Genomic DNA, 24,532 nt, shown 5'->3' on the forward strand with positions numbered 1-24,532 from the left:
CTCTTCAGCCCTCTGTGAGGCAGCGTTCTTGAAAATGTCACCTCCATCCAATGGAAATCAGTGCAATGATTTTTGGGAAATTATACCTAGAAAGAGAATCAGAAGTACTCTTATCCTGTGTCTCAGTAATTCTCCTTCCGGGAATCGGTTCTAAGAAAATAATCTGAAATAATTTGGTCATAGTGGCTGGTAGTTATTGCGCACTCGCTGTGTGCCAACACTGTTCTAATTGTTGTATGTATATTGACTTACTTAACCACCATAACAACTCCATGAGAAAGTAGTAATATTACCCCCATTTTGCAGATGAGGTGAGCAAGGATCTGAGAGAGAACTGTGTTGATGTTCTTGCTCCTTGAGTAGATAAGAGCTGAGCTGTGCACCCAGGCCATCTGATGCCACAGGCTTTACTCTTGACTTCTTTACTGGTGCTACCTCAGTGTGCAAAGCTCAATATTGAAAGGAAGAGGAAGAAGAAAAAGAAGAAGGAGGTAGAGGAGGACAAGGAACACATAGAAGAGTTAGAAAAGGAGAAAGAGGAAGCTCTCGGGGGAAAAAAACGTTAAGGACTTTTAAAAGGTGTGTTAAATATGAAAACAATTGTTAATAAAATGATGTTGTTTTATACTCTTGTCACTGAGGATCAACCTTCCAGAAAATTCGGGACCTCTATGCTGTACCAAAAAGTCTTCAGAAGAGTTGACCAAGGAATTCTCTTCCTACAGATTTACTACAGTGAATTAATTAAAGACAAGCAAACAGTTTTACCCAGGAAGATTAATCCAGTGTTGCTTATAACAACAAATATTAGAAATGACTCAAATATCCAATAGAGAAATAGTTAAGTATCTTAGGTTATATCTCCTCCATGGAGTAGTATGCACCAATAAAAGTAATCATTTCTAAGATAAGGTAGCAAATTGGGGAAATACTTATTATTTAATGAAGTACTGAAAGTAAAACCAAGATTGTGTAGAGATTACCATTACCATCAAAGGAAATACATTTTTGCACTGAGACAGACACCAGAGGGGTGTACAAAAATAAACCAGATTTTATGGTGATGGGATAGTGGATAGTTTTATTTTCACATGCTATTCTCCACATTATATATTAAATGTTCAGTGATAAAAAGGCGAGGAAATCTGTTGCAGCACAGAGGAAGTCTGGGGACAAGCAAGGAGATAGTGAGAAGGTATTGCCCTAATCGGATGTGAGATCCCAGTAGGGAACATGGACAGTAATGAACTTGGACATCAGTACAGTAGTGAACTTGGACAGCAGTTGGAGGGATTCTAGAGATAAGATACAGTGAGTGAAGGCAAGAGGGGAATCACTAATGGTTCCAAAGTTCAGGGCTTGAACATAAAATAGGGAATAGCAGAAGAACAAGACTAGGGAGGATTTCAGAGATGTTATGTGGGAGATGCCAGTGGAATGTGTTGGAAAACTGGAAAGAAGTTTGGAGCTCAGGATAAGGTGCGACCCTGGTCCCCAACTGGCTGTATGTGCAGAGGATATCTTGGAGGCCATATCAAGATCTGAGCCCATGGTAATCCTTACTATATAGAGTGTGGAAATTGGACCTACATGTTACTTGTCAAGACTCACCTTAGTGTTGCCAAACTTAGAGTTCTATTAGTTATCTATTGCTACATAACATATTACCCCCAAAATTAGCAGCTTAAAACATTTATTATCTCATGATTTCTGTGGGGCAGGAATCCAGGTTCAGTTTATCAGCTTTGCTTCAAGATCTCCCCACATGCTATAATCAAGGTGCTGCTGAAGCTGCAGTCATCTTAATGATCATGTTAGGGGGGGTCCATTTCCAACTCACTGATGGGTCTATTGGCAGGCTCAGGTCCTCCTTGGCTGTTGGCTAGAGACATCAGTTCCTTGTCACGTGGATCTCCCCTTCAGGTGACTCACAACATGGCATCTGAGAGAAAGACGGAGAGAGAATGAATCCAACAGAAAAGCCAGGGATAGGGCGCCTGGGTGGCTCAGTTGGTTAAGCGACTGCCTTCGGCTCAGGTCATGATCCTGGAGTCCCGGGATCGAGTCCTGCATCGGGCTCCCTGCTCGGCAGGGAGTCTGCTTCTCCCTCTGACCTTCCTCCCTCTCATGCTCTCTGTATCTCATTCTCTCTGTCTCAAATAAATAAATAAATAAAATCTTTAAAAAAGAAAAAAAAGAAAAGCCAGGGATAGTCTTTTTATAACATTATCTCTGAAATGATGTCACATTACTTCTACTATATTTTTTGTTAGAAGCAAAACAAATCCAACCACAGTCAAAGGTAGAGAATTACACAAAGCAGCAAATATACCATAAGGTAGGGATCCCTGGGTGCCATCTTAGAGGCTGCCTCCTACAAGTTCTACAGAGGTAAATTGAAGCTATTCTATACCATAACCACCATCACCACCAACACCATCTTTGCCATATTCCTTCACTACTTACTGTTAAGAAACATATGGAATTGAAGAACTATAGAATGTCAGACCTTGAAGTTCTCTTCAAGGTAATCCAACTTAGAAACCCTAAATGTGATCTAGAAAGATATTGCCATTCTCCCTTCTCACACTCAACGTGAGACATAACCAATCATTCCATTCTCTTCCCCACACGCATGCTAGACTTAACCAGTCATTCAAGAACATTCTCCCACGAAACCAGGATCTGCCCTCAGACCTTCTCACCCAACCCAGAACAGAACACTCAATCAGTGAACTGTATTTTCTGTCACTGATCCAGTCCAGTCCTCTCATTTTACAGAGGAAAACTGAAACTCAGAGAGGTGAAGAGTTTACCCATAGTTTTGCGGTAGGTGGCAAAGTTGAGATTTGAATTCTGATCTGATGCCAGTGTCTATTCTCTTCCCATTGCTCGCTGTCTACCTTACAACTCCACTCCCGGCAAGTTACTGTTCCATGCAGTATGGATTTCCAATTCTAGTATTTAGGTGGTTGTGTGTGAGTGAGGGTGTGTATGCGTATATCCTCTGACATATTCTCTTGTATGAAACAGTAAGCCCCGCCCACCCTCATGTGTTCACACATACGTACACACACATCTATGTAAATTTACACGTATATGTGCATATATTTTCTTGTTTCCATTCCCACCCAATCTGGTCAACCCACATCACTTAGGGATGTTAACAAATTGTTCTCAGCGTCCAGTAGAGGAATGTGCAGAGTGCCCAGGGGGAAGTAACTAAAATTTAAAGGACAGTGACCAAGGCAGAAAGTACTCATCTATATACTCCTTACACAGCATGGGGCCTGGCCTGTGATGTGCCATAAATGCTGGATGAATGAACACATGAATGAATGCTTACATGAATGGAATCAGTATTTCCCAATCATTAGTCATTCAGGCACCACTTCACTATTTTTTGCCATACATCTGTGTTATGTAAATTTAATGTTTCTCTTTAAATTGATTCACTTTTTAAACCTAAATAAGTTTTTTAAGCAGTGTAATTTGCCATCATAAATGGAAAAGGGGTTCTTCCTAAATCATATGTAAATAAACATATCTATTTTAAAAATCCACAGACCACCTAGAGATCATCTCCTTGCATTCCACTAGGAGCAAGTGCACTGCAATAAATAAGTGAACGTAAAATCCCACAGCATGTTCACATTCGGTTCACGTTTGGGACTGCAAAGATGGCTCAAGAGGCCCTTTAGAGCCAGGGGTAGTGCCTGCCAGAAGGAGTCTTGCAAGAGTAATTGGTCTCTTTAACCCTGGGGAAAGATTATTGTAAAGCCTATGAAATATAAGTGGGATTGAAAGAGGTGTGGTCAAGGTGGCGGCAGATGAGATCCATTAAAATATTCTTGGGGGAGGCTGTTCTCACTCCCTTCCAGCCTACTGGTCACATTCATTCACGCGCTCATTCATCCAGAACATTCTCAGTGACTGTTGTGCCTGGTCCTGAACTAGGCTCTATGGAGACCAAAAAGAATAACAGCTCAAGAGCTCACAATCTAGCAGGGCTGTGAGAACTGCAAAAACAAACAAAACTCCTTCCTACTCTGACAAATGCTCTAATGGGGACACATGCAAGATGTTCAGGATCCTGGAGAAGCAAATGACATTGCTTAAGAAAGCCTTCACAGGATGCACAGAAGAGGTAACACCTGCTTCTTGTTACAAAGGACAGGTACGTAAGGGCGCAGAGCAGAAACGGCACGGGCAGTGGCCCGAGAGGTGAAAAACAATCCGCTTGACACCTGTGAGGCTGAAGCACTGAGAACCAGGGCAGGAGCAGTGGCCATAGGAAAGGAAGTGGGAGGGGATGAGGTTAATGATGAACCACGGACTGTAAGAGGCTGGCAGCCTAGTGACAGAGACTGGAATTTATCTTGAGGGCAAAGAAGGCCACAGAAGGATTTTAAGCAGAGAAATGAGGCAGCCAGTTCTAGATTTTAGAAAAGTCACTCTGATGTAAGTACTATATACACTCAGTTTTCTCCTCTGTGCCTTGGTGTCCATAAGTTGTTTCAGAAGGATAGCAAGAGAACTGAATTAACTCCAAGGTGGGGCACTTTGATTTCACATAGAAAGGCCAAATACTTCTATGGAATTAAATACCACCAGTCCTGAATTCCCATCCTCTTTTCTCTACCCTTTGTCACCCATTGGAGCCCAACCGCCCCAGGAAAGAAGATGTCAAAATGATTCAGAAGCATTTAATTCTGCTGGACAGATTATGTTGTAGTTTAAAACCAACCATAGTTAATTTGAATACAAAGCAATAAGAATGCCATACACAGAGTAATTAGCTCATCTAACAGAATTTAAAGGAGAGAGAATTGGTCAGGAGAGGTGGAGGTCTCAGCTTGGTCACTAACTGTGTGGACTTGAGCAATTCTCAACCTGTCTGGGCTTCAGTTTTTCTCAGCTTTAAAATGCTAGGATGGGTTCTGAAGATCCCTAAGACTCTTCTAATTCTGATATTCTATGCTTTTAAGATGCTCTATACTTCTTGATGAGGGGAGTTCTATAAATATCTGAGCTGAGAGCATTCTGGGTACATGAATTAAGCAGTGCAAAGTCTCTGGGGCCGGGGTGAGTTTGCTGTATTAAAAGAAAGCCAGAAAGCCAGTGTAGATATAGCACAATTGATCAGTGGAAAAGTGGTAGAAAATAAGGTCAGAAAGGTAAGCTGTGGCCAGATAAGGTAACACCTGGTAAGCCATTAAGTAGTCTGAATTTTATTCTCAGTATAATGAGAAGTAATTGAAGTCATTTGGGGAGGACAGAGCATAATTCTTTTCAAGAACACTGGCTGCTATGTAGAGAACAGGACTGGGTGGAAGGAAGAGGGAAGAGTAGAGGCAATGAGATCAACTTGTAGACTTTTGTAGTCCAGGCAAGAGAGAATAGTGACCTAGACTAGAAGTGTTGGTAGCCATGGAGGGAAGTGATGAGATTAAGGAAAAACTAGCAAAATTTGCTTATGAGTTGAATGTGGGAAACAAGGGGAAAAGAGAAATCAAGAATAATTTCTTGGTTTTGAAAAAGACTGAAAAGAATCAGAGTATTTTGAGGGGGAAAGAGAGAACCAAGAGTTCTTTTTGGCCATATGCAGTATAATGTACATAATAGACACTCTAAATATTCAGTAGGTAGTTTGTTATTTCATAACTCATGGAGGAAGTGAGGAGAAGAGATAAAAATTTGGAAGTGATCAGATTGTACGAGGTCACCCAAGAGTAAATGTGGATGGAGAGGAGGAAACAACAGAGAGCCACACTGAATCTTTGAGTTAGAGCAGAGATTGAGAAGCCAGCAACAGTAGTAATAATGGGTGGCCAGTGAAAGAGAAGAAAATCCAAAACATGCTATCCCAGAAGCCAAGAGAACAGAGTGTTTGAGGAAGGAAGAAGTAAACAACTTTGTCAGAGCTCCTGAGTTTGAAAGTGGTACTGAGAATTCATCATTGGATTTGACAACATGTTGTTTTGGGTGACATTGACAAGTATGGTTTTAAAAATTGTTTTTGAAGGATTGTGACTCTAAGCCTGATTAGCACAGGTTAAAAAGGGAATTCAAGGGCGCCTGGGTGGCTCAGTTGGTTAAGCGACTGCCTTCGGCTCAGGTCATGATCCCGGAGTCCTGGGATCGAGTCCCACATCGGGCTCCCGGCTCGGCGGGGAGCCTGCTTCTCCCTCTGACCCTATCCCCTCTCATGCTGTTTCTCTCTCTCTCTCTCTCTCTCTCAAATAAATAAATAAATAAAAAGGGAATTCAAGGTAGGAAAGTGGAGAGAGCAATTATGGATGGACAATTCTTTTTAGGAGTTTGCTTTAAAAGAGATGAAAAACATAAGATAAGACCTGGAAGGGAATGTGGATCGAGGGCAAGTTTTGTTTTCTTAAGATGGAAGACAGTAAAGCCTGTTTTTCTGCTGATAGCAATGATCGGTAGAGGGGGAAAATGAGGACAGAGGGAAGACAACTACAGGAACAAAGTCCTAGAAAAGGGGATACGCTCCAGTACATCAGTGGAGGTGTTGGTCTTAGTAAATGTGTGAACAATTCTTATGAATAAACATATAAATAGGAGGAAGGCTGAGTCTGTAAGTTAAGATGCAGATTGGTTGGTAAATTTGGTCATAAGAATAGGTGTATTTACCATCAGCTCATGACTATTTCTTCAATCAAACAAGAAGCAAAGTCTTCATTGGAAGGTAAGGAGAAGGGAGCAGGGTAGGAAATTTGAGAAATGAGAAGCCTTGACCATGGGTGTCTTGATTGATGAAAGAGTCAATTGACTAGACAAATGTGGCCAGATTGCCAGGTAGGGTAGAGGGCCCACTTGAGGTTTGTGGTCACCAACTGGAGGTGAGACCAGTGAGCATGTTTGAGTGTTTTTTTCTAGCCCATCAGTGACTGTGGGATAGGTATAAAGAAGGCAAGGCTGGGTTCAAGGATTGAGCTTTGCTGATTGAGAAAGATGGAAGAGTTCTACCACTTCCTACTTGAACAAACGTGGGCATGTTTTTGTTTGTTTCTCACTCTTATTTTCCTCCTTAGTGAAGCAAAGATAAAAATATCTACCTCAACAGGGTTGATACCATAAAAATATGTTGTTAAATAGTTAATATTCACCAAGAGATAGAATACTGGTATACAGTGTTTGCTCAAAATCTTCTTTATAAAGGCTTTACCCTTCTAATAGCTGAAGCATTTATATGACTTTAACTATATCTACACAGTGTCAAATAGCTTTATAAAAAGGAAAAATTCAGGCAACAGCTAGGTTGCTCCTATACCCACTTGGGAAGAGATCTGGATTATGCCACTTCTTAAGAATTTGTCGAACGAATCATTGAGCACTACATCAAAAACTAATGATGTACTATATGTAGGCTAACTGAACATAATAAAAAGGAAAGTGAGGAGAGGGAAGTGTAAAAAAAAAATTTGTCTAAACACCTGGCATTATGTAAACATACCCTAAGTCATTTTGAATTACCACTATTTGTCTCTGAGACTATGGAGGGGTGGGAGGACTAGAAATGGGAGATGAAGTCATGCCCCTCAATTTTAGGTATATATCCAAGCTTTATTGAAAAAGATCCTTCTGGTGTTTGAAGTACAAATTTCAAATCGCCATGTTTTCCCTCAGTTGCTTGGTATGTCAATGAGTTAAATTATCCTTCCTGAAATATGTTTTAAGGCCTGTAGATAAAATAGCAATACCATAATCACATTCCAAGGAGAAATCAGTACCTATAACAATACTAAATTTAACAACCCCTCCCCCCGCAAAATGATAGGTTCTCCTCTATTTCCTCTCTTGGTGAATTAACCCATCTCCTAGGCTAGAAAATTGAGAGGAGTTGAAGCTTCATCTTTCCTCTCTCTCACCTTCCACATCTGGTTGATTATCCATTCCAGTTATCAGTCCTAGCTCCTAAATAGCCTTTCTACCTGCCAGAACCATCTCCATTGTCACTAGTTCAGCTCATCCTCATCTCTTGACTGTATTTTTCACCAACCTTCACCTATTTTCCTCTACTTTTTCTTACTTCTGAGACAACTGTAATGGCATTTGATCTTAATCTTGTGTCACTGACCTTTTGAGAATAAAGCTGGACATTATCCTCAGAAAACAAACCCATATACATATAAGACATAGCTTTTTAACTACAAGTTTAAGGTATTCATCTCATCATATCTATGAACCTCTTGATGTTCACCATGTGATAAATGTTAGCATCATCACTGGTCCATAGTGGGTTTTAGAAATCACAACCCTTACGGCATTCTCTTCCCAAATAACTCCATATGTAAGGTTGTCATCAAAGTCAAGATTCCTCAATGTAGACTCAATGCTCATCCAAATCTTGCCGCAGATTTTCTTCCCAGACTCAATTTGTTGCATCTGTAAATTAAATATATCAAATATAAAATCTTGCTTCATGCTCCACATCTCTCTACTCTTGGTGACTAGCTTGGTGCCCAGTGCTAAAAAGATTGAATAAATGTTTTGGGGGGAAGGAAGGAAGAAACCTGCTTTTTATGATCTTGTTTTTTGGAGAGATATTCAAAAGGCAACATTCCTAAGAAGAACATGAGAGATGGCAAACATCTTTGGCAAATACTAATAACAACTTTACAAATCCTGCTAATCTCGTTCTCCTCAGCCCTGCTCACTAGATCAATACTGGAATCTATTATTTTAGTGCATTTCCACCTCCATTCTCCAACCCCTATTTCCCTAAGGACTCTACAGTTCACTGGTTTTTTCACTTATTAAAGTCATACCACTGATTTCTCATTCTAAAACGTCCTTAAAACAAAGTGGTTGAGAGAATGGGGTCTGGGTAAGAAAGTCCAAGATGAGAATCTTGGCTTTATCAGTGATTAGATGTATAATGTAAGGAAAGTTATTTAATCCCTCTGAGCTTCCTTCTCCTTATCTGGAAAATTAGTATCTGTATTATATCTAGGTAAATATCTAGATAAATATAAATATAGTATTGTATCTAGGTAGATAAAACATTACTTTCCAATTGCTTAGCACATTTCCTGGCACGTAGTTAATGGTTAGTAAGTGTTAGCTCTTTTATCCTAAGACTCAAACTACATTCCAATGGCTAGACATCTTATGGACCCTCAGGGAAAAACAAACACATTTGTTGAACACTTACTATGTGCTAGGCTATTTATAATCCACTGTCTCATTAATCTTCATAGTAACCCCAAATTAGTTTATTAGTAATCCCTTTTAAATATGAGGCCACTGTGGCTACAAAATTTCTGTCTTGTGCCTAAATTATAGGGAGAGTGACTGGCAGGGTTGGGATAAATAATGTCCTGTGCTAGAATTTGATCTCCACAGAAGCCTTGGACTGTCCTTACTCAATCTCCACATTGCGTATGAGTAAACTCTAGCATTATGTCTTTTGTTGGAGATATCACTCCTCTGTTGCTTCTCCTACTGTCAAGCTGGTGTTTCATATGGCTTCTCAGACCAGGATTAGAGACTAAATGTCCATACAGAGCCTACAAAAGCTTGAACAAAAATATAGTTTTAAGGCCCATCTCACCTTGGTGTTTTATAATTTTTCACTTTCTACTAAGCAATACAGAAATTTTTATAGAAAAATGAAAATATCCATGGAGCCCTGGACTAATGACTTGGCTTTCATTTTAGATTTATGGAGTTAGAAGAGACCTTACCATCCTATCCAGAATCTCCTGAAATGATTAAAGACCAAACATTTGGAAAAGCTTGGTTTTGTAGGTTTCATTTCTTAGAGGATAGTGAGCTAACATGGGAGCTGACATTCTGGAATAATTGCTCACCAGAAAACAAGAACTGGTTGCTAAAGTTGAAATAACCAGAACCCTCAAAGGAAGATTTCACCTCTTAAAATCATCAAGGAAGACAAAGCCAGCCTAGACCTATTGGGAGGCAGACCCCAAACATTCAGAACCCAGGTCTGGAAGGAAAGAGGGTAAAGGAAGGCTAAGATACCTCCAGACATGTTGTGATTTTTCAATGATCAATGATGCCAAGGAGGATCACAAAGGGGAGAAAGCTGAGAACAGTGAGAATGCATGGAAAGCTCTCTGACATGCTCAGCTTTAAGAGATGGAAATAAGGACATGTAACCACAGAATCAAATGGGAGAATGCTATAGAGCTGCCTAGAGAATCAACAGAGCAAAGACCTAAGGGGATCACCATTGCCTGGTTTATTCTTTCATCCATTTGTTTAGCAACATTGATTGAGTGTCTGGCCTTGCCAGTAACTGAACAAAGACTCTTCCTCCAGTCTGAGCTTGAGCATTAGGGTGCTTCAGTCCTTTCTGATTCCTTCTGATCCATTCCATGCTTATTGTCTTTATTTTTGAGTCATGCATCTATGGTCTCCTTTCCTCTTTGATAGCAAGGCTACTTGAGTTGTGCTTTCCTGAATGAAGTAAATGTCTGTGCCAGTCAATGCACAATTGTCGTTTGTGACCTTCCTGAGGTTTCCTGTTTCCTCCTAATGCATTAGAAGAACAAATCAATACAGTCTGTGTCCCAGTACCTTGGGTAACTGCCATCTTCATGGTTACATCACTATCCAGGGCGACTGTGGAACACGGTGGGGCTCTTAACCCCAGGAGGAGTGAGGGGACTGGATTGGACTCATCACAGCCTAACATAGAGACAGTGAAATTACTCCTGCCTCCCATGGAGGCACAAAGGCTCCCCCACCACGTGGTGATTTGTATTCAGCAGCAGTCCCCATCACTTGGCACTGGGTAGATGGGGCCCCAGGAGAAAACTAAGGAAGAAGGAAGGGGCTGTTGTCCTTGACAAGGAAACGATTGATGTCTCTGCTTTCTCACCCTCTTTAAATCGAGATGGGGACAAGATTAAAAGTTCAGGCAGGAAGCCAACTGGTGACTTATAACTCTGATCAACCAGCCCGGTGCATGAAGAAACCTATGACCTATCTCTCAAGAAATGAGCTGCCTGAATATTTGAAATTTTCTCCATTCTTGCCAGAATTTAGGCATTAAGACCTTATTATGGCAATAATAATAATAAGACCTACTTATTGAATATCATATATTCTGTATTATATATTCAGTATGTCTTTTAATTCTCACAATGACAGTATAAAGTAGATATAATTATCCCCATTTTACAAATGAAGAAACTGAGGCTCAGAAAGGTTAAGAGGCTTGACTGAGATGACACAGCCAACAAGGATAGAATCAGGATTCAAACCTAGGTCTGCCTGACTTCAAAGCACTTGATATTCTATTGTATCACAGTGGGTGATGCATGATGACATAGTTGGCTTTTCTCAAGACAAAGATACAGTCAGGGTACAGTCTGAGATGGGTTGTAGCTCCTTCTTAGTTAAGAGTTTTCTGGGATGTATGCAGGACTCCTCTCATGGCTTAAGTGACAAGGATAATGGAGCACATTCTCTCAGGCCTGCAACCCTTCAGACATTATTTGTGGGTCTTGCCTCTGGAGTGAGACCTCTTAGGGTTATCAGTATTTTCACAGAAAGAGCAAAGCCAAAAATGGGGCAGGGGATGGAATCAAGAACAGGTCTGACATCAACACCCACCTCTAGTACAAGTAGGGAATATGGAGTCAGGTTAAGTCAAGGTCAGGTATCAAATCAACAAGACTAGACATGTCCAGGATGAGAGCATGAATGTAATAAAAATAAATTGAAGGTAGATCTGAGATCAGAGTTGTCAAGGAGATGAGACAGGTGGTAATGAGACAAGGTAAGGAAACTAGAAAGTAGGTAGTTCTAGAAACATGATAACCTGCATGAATAGTTTATGACCATACAGGTCTTTTCTTTAGGAGGTCCCACACCGAGCTTTGAAGGTAAACCTTAACTTGTCTTAAAGGTACAGTGCTTGAAACCTGATATCTGAGCATCCCATCTTCCCTTTTATGGAATGGCTGAGACTTATTTGTAGGGGAGGCACACCCAATTAACTCAAATGCTTAGAACACTGTAGTGAAAGGTCAGGCATGCGATCAATCCCCATGAGAGCCAGTTAGGTTAGCTCTGTCTCAATGTCATATCTCTGCCTTCAGCCTCAGGCAGCTCTCTGAGGGAATAAATGCCATTAATCAGAAGGGGCACCAGGCAAGTTCATGTGGACTGAGCAACAAAAACCCATTCTTTCTCTTGGAAAAGATCTCAAAACTCATGGTGACTCAGCAGCATGCTCCTTTTATGAAGATAGCACAAATTTTGGGGGTTTATCAAAGAGCATAACCATTTCATTTCTCTCCAAAGAAATAACAGACCTAAGATAGAATATTAACTAATTCATGTTTTTAAATTTATCATATGATTATTTAATGATGTCGGGTTGATCTTTGCACCCCCTTAATTTAATAACTTAGAGTTGCTCTTCTTTCACTCAAGTACAAATAACCAGACATAAACACTTCCCAGATAGGCAGATTATTCTGCATTGCTCAATCAATCTTATTCTGTTTTACTAAATTAAGAAAAGAAGACAAAAAGCTCTGACTCTCTTCTGTGCACCTCGAAGCACGCTTCCTGGGTCTTTTAGGCAAAGCATGACTTCTAGGATTCCAAATGAAGTTGTCTTGATTTAATCTGGAGAGATTATATCTCGGGCATTTTCAGTGTTGTCATGTTTTACTTCTTTGCATTTTGCTCCCCCCTGCTTGGTGAAGTGAGGTTCAGCTGGTATTTTATGATTTGAGTGGTTAACTCTTCTGATTCTGAACAAAGGACCATACTTCATTCTGACAATTTGTACCCTCCAGGCTTTCCTCATGAGTGGTTCCTTCCCAACCTCTTTGGAGAGAAATGGCGAAACTCTATTTATTCAGTACTCCTCATGGGTAAAGACTCCTCCAACCTATAAATAAAACAAATATAACTTTTACAAGGTTACTGAATGCCATGGACAGTGGACTGGCTGGTCCAAGGATTTTCACAAAAAAACCCAGGGCTGTGTATGAAGAGTCTTTTATTGTGACAAGATCTTAACCAAATACTACTACTGCTACCATTACTACTAATTTCCTCTTTGTTGCAGACTTCCTTACTAAAAAGGAAGAAAGCCAAAATTGACCATACCCTGAGAATATGATGGTTGAAGGATTTATGGTCACTTACTACATTTGAAATTGGGGTAAAATCTCCCAAGAATAAGGACTCTAGTGAAAGTTCTGGTTGTGCATTGAATGCCATTTAATTGAACATTTACCATGTGCCTACTGGTAGGTTTAAATTTTTATACCAGGACATTTAAAGTGATATAAGAATAAATAAAATATCCTTATCCTTTAATAGAATTCACTAGTGGAGCCAATCATGGTTTTTAATTTTTGTAATCGTTCATAAATGTCAAAATGTAATTCTTACTATTTTAGTGTAAAGGATGGAAGAAGACAAGGTAGTATGAAATGGAAAGGACATTTGAAATCAGACGGACCTGGGTTCAAATTTTTGCCCTGGTCCTTACTAGCTGAGCGACCTTGGGAGCGTTCTGCTGAAAAATGAAGAGAGTGATAATTACTTCATGAGGTTCTTGTGAAGAGTATAGGACACAGGTATCAACACTCAATAGACTGTGCTCAAAGATGCAGCTTCCCTTTCCCTTTCCTACAATAAATTCATATAATAATGCAAGGGGAGTAAAAGTTTAAATTGGGGGGGATTAAGGAAGGGTTATGGGAAGAGATAACATTTTACCTGGGGAATGAGTAGATCCAAGAAATCAGATAAATTCCTTACAAAGAGAAACAAGAATGTGGCTAACTCAGGGAGGAGAGTTTCCATGATCAAAGACCCAGAGTCAGAGTGAATTCCTAATAGTAAATTAAGAATTGGGGAGGGTACAATTTTAGGAATAAGAATGGTATCAACAAAGGCCAGGATGAGGTAACAATGCATGTATATATGAAGAAGATATTCAAGAAAGTTATAGAGTAGATAGGGTAGGAGAAATAAGGAAAAGGAGAGTAAAATAACATTTATCGAGTACCTCTTACGTACCAGGCATTGAGCTACCTGTTTTATATACCTTATTTCAATTAATGTTCACAATACTGAGATATGGATTATTAGTTCCTCAGCAGATTTAGAGAGTTTCAATTATGTGCTTAACATAATTACATAACATAACATAATGTTGTACAGATAGTCAAGGACAGAGACAAAATTCAAATCTAAGCCTATATTACTCTACATCCTATTCATTTAGTAGGCCTTTCAGGAAAATCAACTTACTGGATCTTGTAATCATTTAAGCATGAGATGATAAAGGACTGAAATGGGGTAGTAGCCAAAAAAAGAGAGAGAGAAAGATAGAGAGACAGAGAGAGAGAGAGAGCGCCAAAAAAAAGAGAAAGATATATATATATATATATACCTAGAGAGAGAGAGAGAGAGAGAGAGATGGATAGACAAATACATGCAAAAATGAATGGACAGATGGACATATGGGTGGAGACTGGATGAATGGTAGTATCAATACAACGAAGGAACTGGAAAGAATAAGACATTAAATATAACTTCTGGTGCTAGAACATCTAGTAAAATCTGACAGCATTAATCAAGACAAAACGCAGGAAGAAAGAACAAGTTACTAAAAAAGGGGGAAACATTCGGTGCTGTGACTCAGACTAAAATTTTATGGGAGTTATCTGCTAAAACGCAGCTAAATGGGACTACGCTCATGGGATGCCCAGGGCCACATGGACAGATTGGCCCCCTTGTCCCACGGGCGAGTGTGCCTGCTGGTACCAGACACGCAGACAGACTCTCAGCCTGCGGGGGAGACTCGAGCTGAGTCTGTCACAACACTCACCACCCCGTTCACATCAGGATGTGGATGGAAATAGTTAATTAGTGAAAAATTAGGCAAATAAATACTTCAAGTGTTTGGCAGGCAAAAGAACAGGTTGTTCCTTTTTCCTTTTGAACTCTGTATTGGAGTTGCTTGAAAACAGATCACTCACAAGGTCTGAGGATTCTAAGGATGCCCTCCAACTGGAAAATCCTCACTCATGCTTCAAGTCCAGTTCCAGTGCAACCTCTCCTCTGAAACCTTCTCATCCGCATGGACCTGATTGAATCACTTAGCGAAGCAGGAATGCCAAGTTTCAGAATTTCCTTCCCTATGTTGCTCCACGGTAGTATGGGTCAGAAGAGACATTTTGAATGAGTTTTGGGTGGTCAAATTGACACAGAATCCATATTCATTTTACATCCTGAAGGTCATCACGAGAACACCAGGAGCTATTGCAGGTCATGTCTGATGTCCCTTCTCGGCTGACTTGTTGCCATGGGGCAGCAGCCGGACCAGCAGCAACTCCAGTCCTCTCTGTGTCCTCTTTCAGTGTGTCCAACTCCTGGGTCCCATAGAGGTTTATCAACATGAGGAAAGAACCCCCCCCCTTCTCCTACTGGACTCTCACATCATTGAAGGTGAAGCCTTGAAGGCAATGAGAGACGGACACAGGTTCCAGGTCATCTCACGGGCCCCACTTTGTCCCTGCTCTCTTCCACTTCACATCTATCTTCCTGCCCCAGTGTTTGTTCCACTGACTCTGGGCTCCACAGCCAGGCCCGAAGACCAGGGATCAGTAAACTATGGCCTACAGGACAAATCTTGCTCATCTCCTGTTTTTGTAAATAAAGTTCATTGGAACATAGCCATGCTCATTTGTTTGTGAACTATTAGGGGCTGCTTCTGTGCTAAGTCAGCAGAGTTGACCATTTGCTACATAGAGACCATATAGCTTGCAAAACCTGAGATATTTACACCTGGCCCTTTATGGAAAAAGTTTGCCAAACCCCTGGCAGAGACAATAATCATACATGGACTGTTAAACCAATTCCCACAATTGTGTAAGGTCAAATCCCTACATAGATATGCATATATATAACACAAGTGTGTGTGTGTGTGTGTGTGTGTCCATACATAGGACTATACAGACATTTTTCAGTTTTATTTCTCTACTCAAACACTGATTATTACATAATCTCTACTCCATCTGATGCTTGTAAAGAAGGAAAGTTGAATGCCTTCCTCTCTTGTGTTGCCACAGTATTTTGCTATTATAGCACTTGCCATATTGTATCGTAACTGGTTTGTATCTCTGTCCATGTAGTCTCTTTTATTCAGTGAAATCTTAGAAGCCCTGTTTCTCCAAACACAGTGTTCAATGAAGAATAATTAAATGAGTGAATGAGTAAATGAGTAAGCAAGTGAGTGAATGAATAAATGTAGAAAAGAACACATGGATGTTTCCCTTTCCTGAGTCTGGTCTCTCTCGCTTTTGTGAACGTGTGTGGTCACATACCAGCACTCGGAGCCAGAATCTGGTAGACCGGTGTTTGATTCCCAGTCTTGGTGCTGGCCCAGCCTGCTCAGCATGATGGGTCGTGGAGCTCCTTCCTGGGGGCTGTGTGGTCCTCCATGCCCCATAACTTGACAGGGGCCAAGTCCAGTTCTGGGCAAGCAGTACTCTGCTCGACAGTGCTGCCGCGGTGATCATGACCTTCTGTGCAGCTGCTGTAGGAGTGGGGGCAGGTGCTAGCAGAGGTGGTGTGGACTTGTGGAAAGCACCTGGTCTTTGCCAAGCATGTTCATACTCATGGCCTCAATTGAATCTAAGGACATAGGAGGAGGACTCAGTGAGGACCGGGCTTCCTCCATGACCTTGGTCAAGTCATGTGATGGCTTTGTGTTTCGGTTTCTCACCTACCGAGTTCTGAAGTGCTATGATTTTGTGATTAAGAACTCAGCATCAAATCGATGGCTTTATACTCCTACTAATACAGGTTCTGTCTGCCCTCATTTTGCTTCTCAAGAAGAAGCCTGTTCAGAGAGGAAAATGAGAAGGGAGTGCATGATAACTTGGGATTTCACTATCCTGATATTGTTGCAAATAAAAATAAATGTAGCTGACACTTACTAAGCACTTATGTGCCAAAATCTCTGCTAAGCATTTCAAATGACTATTAGTTGCTACTGTCTTTAGAAATTAAATTGTGTGTGTGTGTGGACACATGGCACACACAAGAAAAGTTAATTCAAATAGTGTTCATTTTTTGACTACCTTAAGTCATATGTGCCATTTCTGCATATATACATGCAGAAATATACATAAATATATATAATATAGGTATCTGTATATTTCTATATATATCAATCTGTCAATATGTATCTCCATTATTAACTTTTAATAACAATGATAAAAATCAGACTAATATTTACTGAGTACCTACCATGTATCAGGCACATATATTTCATTTAATCTTGTAACAACCTTTCATAATGGTTACTATCCCAATTTTACTGTGGAAGAAACTGAGGATCAGAGAGCCTAAGTGACTTGCCTGAGGTCACACAGCCAGGAAGTGACAGAACCTAAATTCATCCTCAACTCTGTCTGACTTTGAAGTCAAAGCTGTTTCTCCTGTGCGGAGCTGCCCCACCGCAGTGTGTCTGGAAGGAATCACACTGTCCTGTAGTTGCATGAACATACCCAGGTGGCTTGATGCTCATCCTTAGAGCAAGGTCTTAGATAGCATCTTGGAAGGTAGATCTGTGGCTACAACCCACAGCCAGACACTTCCGGATGACAGCAATTGCCTGGAACACATGAGAAAGGCTTATTTACTGAGTCAGTGTCAAAGCCGTGAGGGAATCAGGGATCAGCACCCACATCGCGCTAGGTGAGAACACGGAGCCCACAGAAGAGAGCTGCTGGTCCCATTTCCACAAAGGTGGAGTTGAAACTAGGTCTCTTTATCAGGTCATCTTTCTGCTGTCACTGCCTCCCCTGCACTCCTGCCCTCCTTGGGAAATTGAGTGTGAGTGTGTATGTATGAGCGTGTGTGCCTGTGTGAGAGAGAGAGAGCGAGACCGCGGCAGGAGAGTGCTGGTGGATAGGAGACCCAGTTGAGGAAGAAAGGCAGGAAGACTAGTATCTTTTTTTAAGCCAGATAAAGCCCTTTAAATGTCAGGCAAGAACAGCAACAGCTTCATGATGTTTTCCCATCCTGGACTGGAGCAGACGCAGGCCACTGAGTGCTGCCGCTTTGCAAACCCTAGAATGGAGAACAACAGTTACTGAATGCCCTGGTGCTTTGGAGGTAGCAAAGACAAAGCAATTGTGTCACAGTGAGCGGGAGCTGGGGCCACCACTTCATTTCCTTTCCCATGGGAAATGGGAGCGTCCCCAGCTTTGAGGAGCTTCTGTGATCCTACGTGTCTGTCTCTCTGCCCCTCTCTTCCAAATGCATTTAGAATCTAATGATTCTTCTCCTGGCATGAATTGAAGTGATCCCTCTACACACCCCCACTCCAGTCCACAAGGATTTGTCAGTGTGAACCCTGCAAAAGGTAGGCAGCCAGAGCAGATGGAAAAGGAAGAGTCCAGGGTGCTCCGGATTCTAACCTTCCAATATAATAAATAACGTGTGAGATGGGGCTGGGGGTGGGCAGGGAAAAGATGCATCATTCACTTTCATTGAGGTCACACTGCCCTTCTCTGCTCTTTTCAGAGAAAAGCTTTTTTTTTTTTTTTTAATACATGCACGCCACACTCACTCACACGTGCATGTTCCCTGCAAGAAGCCAACAAAGCATTTTGCTCATCTATAGGCCACTCAGCTTCTTCAAAGTTGAGTAAGATTAAAAAAGCCCGACATCTCCAATATTCCTCAGCAACGGTTTATGTACCTGCATAGGCAGATGAACAAGAGACTGGGGGATGCATTAAAACACATGAACGTGTATGATGGATAGGAAAGAGAGACAGAGAGAGAGAGAGAAAGGAACAGAACAAGAATATGATACAGATCAATGTCTGTCCGTATTTGGGGAGTCTTTTTGTTTTAGGCCACAGTGGTAGTGCATTGGAAAGGTTCTGGAATTTCAGAACACAAAGTAGCAGTTTTAAATAATGAGAGAAGATCCCACATGGAACGCTCATCTGGCTGTGGCAGCCTGTGACTGAATGAGAGAAAAGTGCCCTAGAAGCTATTCATTACGAATTCACTGGAAGCTCTCAAACGAGGCTGGCAGAAGCTGAAATTGAAGTGGTCTCTGACCTAATTTTCTTCTGCATGAAACATCTGCATCAAGGCTCTCTTTGATGTATTCCACTTGGCTCTGTCTACGGGATTGTATCACATGGCCCCCGTGTTGCCTCCTTATTGAAATACGTTTCCAGCCTGTGCAAGGTAATGTGATGTTACTGTTACCCAAGCTAATCACTCAGTGTGCTCCTAAAATAGAAACAATAGCAGTTCAGAGACAATGTTGTCTGCTGGCTGTTCTGCAGCCTGGGCTCCTGGTTTTCCAACTTAGATCTGTGGTATTCGCCTCATGTAATTCCAAAACAAAGGAGAGGGAGAAGACAGGCAAAGCCATGCAAGACAATGTTGAAGGACCAGCAGTTTTACGTGTGAGAAGCTCCATCTTATTTGGTCCTTCAAGCCATTGGCTAGGATTTGGGGACCATTTAAAACCATGCAGAGCAGCCCTGAGAGACATCTTGATGTGGGTGTTACATTTATTCTAAATTCAGATTGACACCCTCAAGTCAGATTGAGAAAGAGAGAGAGAGAGATGGATGTGCACTGAATGTTGAGTGTTTTGTGATTCTTTCGTGGTCTATGAACTACTTTTAAAAATTGTCTTTCCCTTCTTAAGTTCTCCCAACCTAGGTAGAATGCAGGAGTGAATTTTAAAAGGCAATAATGATAATAATCTTTTTTTAAACAACTGTAATGAGCATCTTCTTTATCCTGGCAGAATAGCTCTTGCCTTTCTCCATAAAGGTTTGCGGCACAGACTTCGTTAATGGTGTGCTTGCTGTCCCCCACCATCCCGGCATTATGTGAATAACGGTGGTGTCTTTGTGTCCCACCCCCTGAAGAAGAAGCCTTTGAAATTCTAAATGACTGTGCTGCAGGTTTTAATGTCTGCTTCTAAGAAAGAACTGAGAAATGCTCACTCACCGAGCAAGATGCAGCACGCCTTTGAAAAGCCTTTCTGCCTGACTCCTCTGTCCCACGAATTTAGATGAATATACATTCTTGTAGATGTCCCCTAGTTCTCTTTATGCCAGAAAGAATTACAGATGTGATCAACAGCCTCCTTTTGCCAAATATTGATACCTCCCCTCTAGTGTTTCTGAATCAAACAAAGCAATAGAAAAATTTGGGGGCCAGTAGAATCTGAGGTCAGGGGGTGAGCTGGTTCTCGGCTGGAGAGGGCACAGTAGGAAAGAGTCAGACATGTGGGTGCATGTTGTCCTACCTTTTAAGGAAATCTCTGCAGAGAGCCCATTTGTGTTGGGGCCACAAGGCAGGCATCTTTATTGATCCTCCAGAATTAAAGCAGATATCCTCCTCTGCCAGGAAGCCTTCCCTCATTGCCCTCACTGTATTAAGGCTTTGCAAGTGGGTAACTTGCCAGAGCAACTGTGTTCTCCTCTATCAGAGCACTTAGATCTCTGTATTGTCTGTCTTCTCTCCCAGGCTGTGACGTCTTGAGGGCAGGCACCGTGTTTTGTCTTTGTAGCTATGATGTCCACCACAAGTAGGCTCACTGCAACTGGCCTGCAACTTTTCTAGTTTTAACATGGAGAGTCTGGTGTCCTGGGAATCCCCTCATCCCTGGGAAAACCACTAGGTACACAGTATGTGCTCAATAAGTGTGTTCAGTGCATCAATAAGAACAATGTTATATCACCTTTGTTTTGTAAATAGTAAACTCTAGGGTTAGTATTGATCGCCCACAGTAATGATTAGTATTCATTACCCACAGTATCTCTCTGCCAGAAGGTGAAAATGTCAACACAGCCTAACTCTCCCAGTTTTCATGCCCACCTAACAAGCAGCAGACCTGCCAAATCCTGCAGTCACAGAGTCAGAGTTCCGGGCTGGGAAGAGAACCTGAGGCTGTCGGGTGCAAAATGTGATTCTGTGCTCTGCTCTCCTCTAGGGTCTCATTAACGAATAGGAGACATCTCTTACAGAAGCATGAGTTGTCATAAGGTGTGGGGAGAGAAAGAGGTGTGGAGAGGTATGGGCATGTGGAGAGAGAGAAAGTTTGAAGGGAAAAGAGGAGGGACGGGGGAAAGACAAAGCTCCAAATTGCTGGTGCTCAGCTTTCATGGAGATCCAAGGATTATCGGGACTTGCAAGTCCCTATGTGATCTGGCCCAGCCTCCCTTTCTAATTTCATCTCCAATCACTGCTTCTTCATTTACCCCATTCCAGCCAAAGAGGCCTCCCTGCTACTCCTCAAACACACGCATGCTTCCTTACTTGGAATGTAGTAGGTACTAAGTACTCCCCTCCTTGGAATGTTCTTCCCCTAGAGATCCATATGGCCTGCTTCATCTCCATTCAGGCCCTTGTTCAGAGATATTACCTTACCACCCAGTATAAATGAATACCTCTCTGCCCATCTCTGCTCATCCCCTGACCTTGCTTTAATGGTCTTCACCACCCTTACCACCTCCGGACACACTATATATTTGTTGATTGTCTATCTAGAGCAATACTGTCTAATAGAACTTTCTGTGACAATGGTGAATTCTACATCTGTACCCTCTAACATGTTAGCCCCAGACACAAGTAGCAACTGAAAGACTTAAAATTCAAGTATTTGAGTACTTGAGATTTGCTAGTGAAATTGATGAACTAAATTTTTAATTTTTTAAACTCGTATTAATTTAATTTAAATTCAAATAGCTCCATGTGGCTAATGGCTCCAAGTGAGGTTCCAGAAAAGTCCTTGAGCGCTGGAATTATTTTCTCTTTTGTTTCCTGTCATACCTGCCAGTTCCCAGAGCAATATGAAGTACATAGGAGGCCTTCAATAAATCTTTTTAAAATAAATTAAAAATCTGGACATGAAACAGCCATCTCTGATCAGGGAACAACCTAACAAACCAGGCTAATTCTAAATTTGAATTATCCCAGGTCATGGTTCAAAATCATAACATGCCTGAGAAGACCTGTCAGAGGCAGAAGTTGTCAAAGGGGCTTTCTCTAGTCAAAATATGTTCCCCCACCCTCCCCGAACCTCAGTTTCCTTATCTGTTAAATTGGGAGTATTTGGCTCTTGGTATTTAGGAGATCTGTCACTGAATAGGTGCTCAATACACTGAGTTTTCCAGTGACATGAAAAGCGTATGTGTAAGCATATGGCTATATGTAGAAAAGCACTTTGAAGAATGCTAATTTGTGATGCTCTTGCCAGTAATTACTATTTTAGAGGAGGGGGATGATTTATTTTCATTACAAAATGAGTCTTCACCTCACAAAAAAAATCCACAACAGAATTCTCTTAAAATAGCTAACTCCTTGATGCTTTTTAAGTAAGAATAGATCCTTGAAAAACCCAGGGACCATGCAATTTATTGTACAAAGCCGGGTTCACCTGAATTTTCAAGAATGCTTTAGGATGTTCCTTTGACTTAGTTACTTTCTCATGACATCTTCTTTTTCTAGAAATTTGCTCTAGTTTAGTGGCAATCTGGGAAAGGTCTAGCATTCATTCCTTCTCTTGGTTTCAACAAATTTTTATTAAATCCCAAATGTGCCAACCACTCTCCTTGACACTGGGAATATGCTTCCACAAAATGAAAAATTGAATAAGGTAATACATGTGAAGCTTTTAAAATAGTACCATGACACACTAAACAACCGATAGTAGTTGTTGGTATTACTACTGTTGGACAGAACTTGGAGTCCAGTAGGGGAAGGAGACAAGAAACAAACGAACATATATATGAGCAGAACTAGCTCTAGTGCAAAGTGCTATAGCAAATCTAAAATAGGGTGTAGCCTGTGACCTCAGGAACAGCACCTGACGCTTCACCCCAGAGTGGCCCAGTGTCCAGCCATTAGGTAGTAGGATTTCTGATCTCAATTACAGAGGTAATAAGATCCTGCTTCTGGAATATTATTGAGTCGACCTCAAGTGGCTTATGAAAAGAGTGGTCAGACCACTTAAAAAGACAGAGAATTATTATTTCATCTTCTTGATGGAATTTTTTTTTTTTTTTTGCCTACTGGCCAATTAATATTGTTTAGTAAATGTCTGTAGATATGGCCAAAAAATGAAGTGATAGAGTTTCTGGGGCAGGGGCAACTTCACATTAGGTAGTCAGGGACCTCTGCTGCTAGGAGGGGAGGAGGCAGTCTCTGAATGACAAGGAGGAGCCAGATCCGAAGATCTAGGGACACAGAGTGAATTCTAGTTAGTAGACATTGACTGAAACCTGCTTGGAGCAAATAGAATACTGGGGCGATGGAACGACAAGAAGGAGGCTAAGACAAGTGTCTCCCTTCAACGACTTTACAGTTTGTAGGGGAGTTGAAATGTAGCCACTAAAGCTGAGAATGGTAAAGGCTGTTGGAGAAAATTTAAAAGAACTGAGTTGGAATGAAGAAAGGATCTCACTTCATCTCACTCGGCTGCCTCTTCTTTTTCATCTTGCTTCCCCTTCTCCCTTCCCCCTCCAACACCACCAGCATTCACCCGAGCTTCCCTGAGGACAATAGAGAAGCAGCCCTTGATGAGGCTGGGGGGATTCTCCTGTCTGCCTCCCAGCCCACATTTACCTTGCTTTGACTTTGCTCGATGGAAAATAAATCACAGCCACTCCATTCCCAGTCACTGTCCCCAGGGAGCTGAGCCCTCACCTCCTCCCTGGAGCCTGCCTGCCACATGGGGTTGTCAGGTACAAAGAGAAAGCCTTCAGAGACCCATACCCCATTTGGAGAGTGAGGAGGGTCAGTGGGAATAATTGCTAGCCATTGAATGTGAGCGGCTGTAGAGGGATTGGAAGGAAAAGGTTTCAGGAAGGAAAGAAAGAAAAGGAGGGAAAAAAGCCCTGGCCCCCTCCACTCCCCCCCCCCTCCCTGAACCTCCATAGTCTGTGCACAGCAAACTGCATGGTGGTCTGGGTCCTTGTAGAACATTTGTGTGCCGGACAATAGCACAGCCTGGCTTCAGATCATCAGCTGCTGTTTTCTGGTTAGCTCTCCCTTTATGTGACTGCACAATGCGAGCCTTCAGTCACAGTGACTCTTGAGGAATACATCTGGTTTTTTCTTTCAGACACTCTGAAAAGGTCAGCCTGTTCATTTCTTAGACGCGAGACACCACATATTTTTTTCTCCCCCTGAACTGGAAAGACAGACCTACACCTTTTCTTGCCTCCTGGTACATAATTAGAAGCTGGCTCTAGAAGCCAGCCAGCCCATCCTCTGCACTCTTTAAGAGACACACAGCCCAGCCTCCGTGCTGCCAAACTCCTGGTTCTGCTCACAAGCTCTGAATGGTCCTCCTTCCCTAGCCCCACACCCTGGGGTTCTCTACTTGCTGTTTCGTTAATTATGACAATGATCCCCCCACCCCCACTCACTTCACTCCCCCAATACCGTCTTTGACCGATGCTGTCTCTGGCAGAGGGAAGGTTGGAGAATTTCTGGGGGGAAAAAAACAACA

The sequence above is a fragment of the Leptonychotes weddellii genome, chromosome 14, assembly GCF_054177405.1.
Source record: "Leptonychotes weddellii isolate Sample4059 chromosome 14, ASM5417740v2, whole genome shotgun sequence".
NCBI classification, from domain to species: Eukaryota; Metazoa; Chordata; class Mammalia; order Carnivora; family Phocidae; genus Leptonychotes; species Leptonychotes weddellii.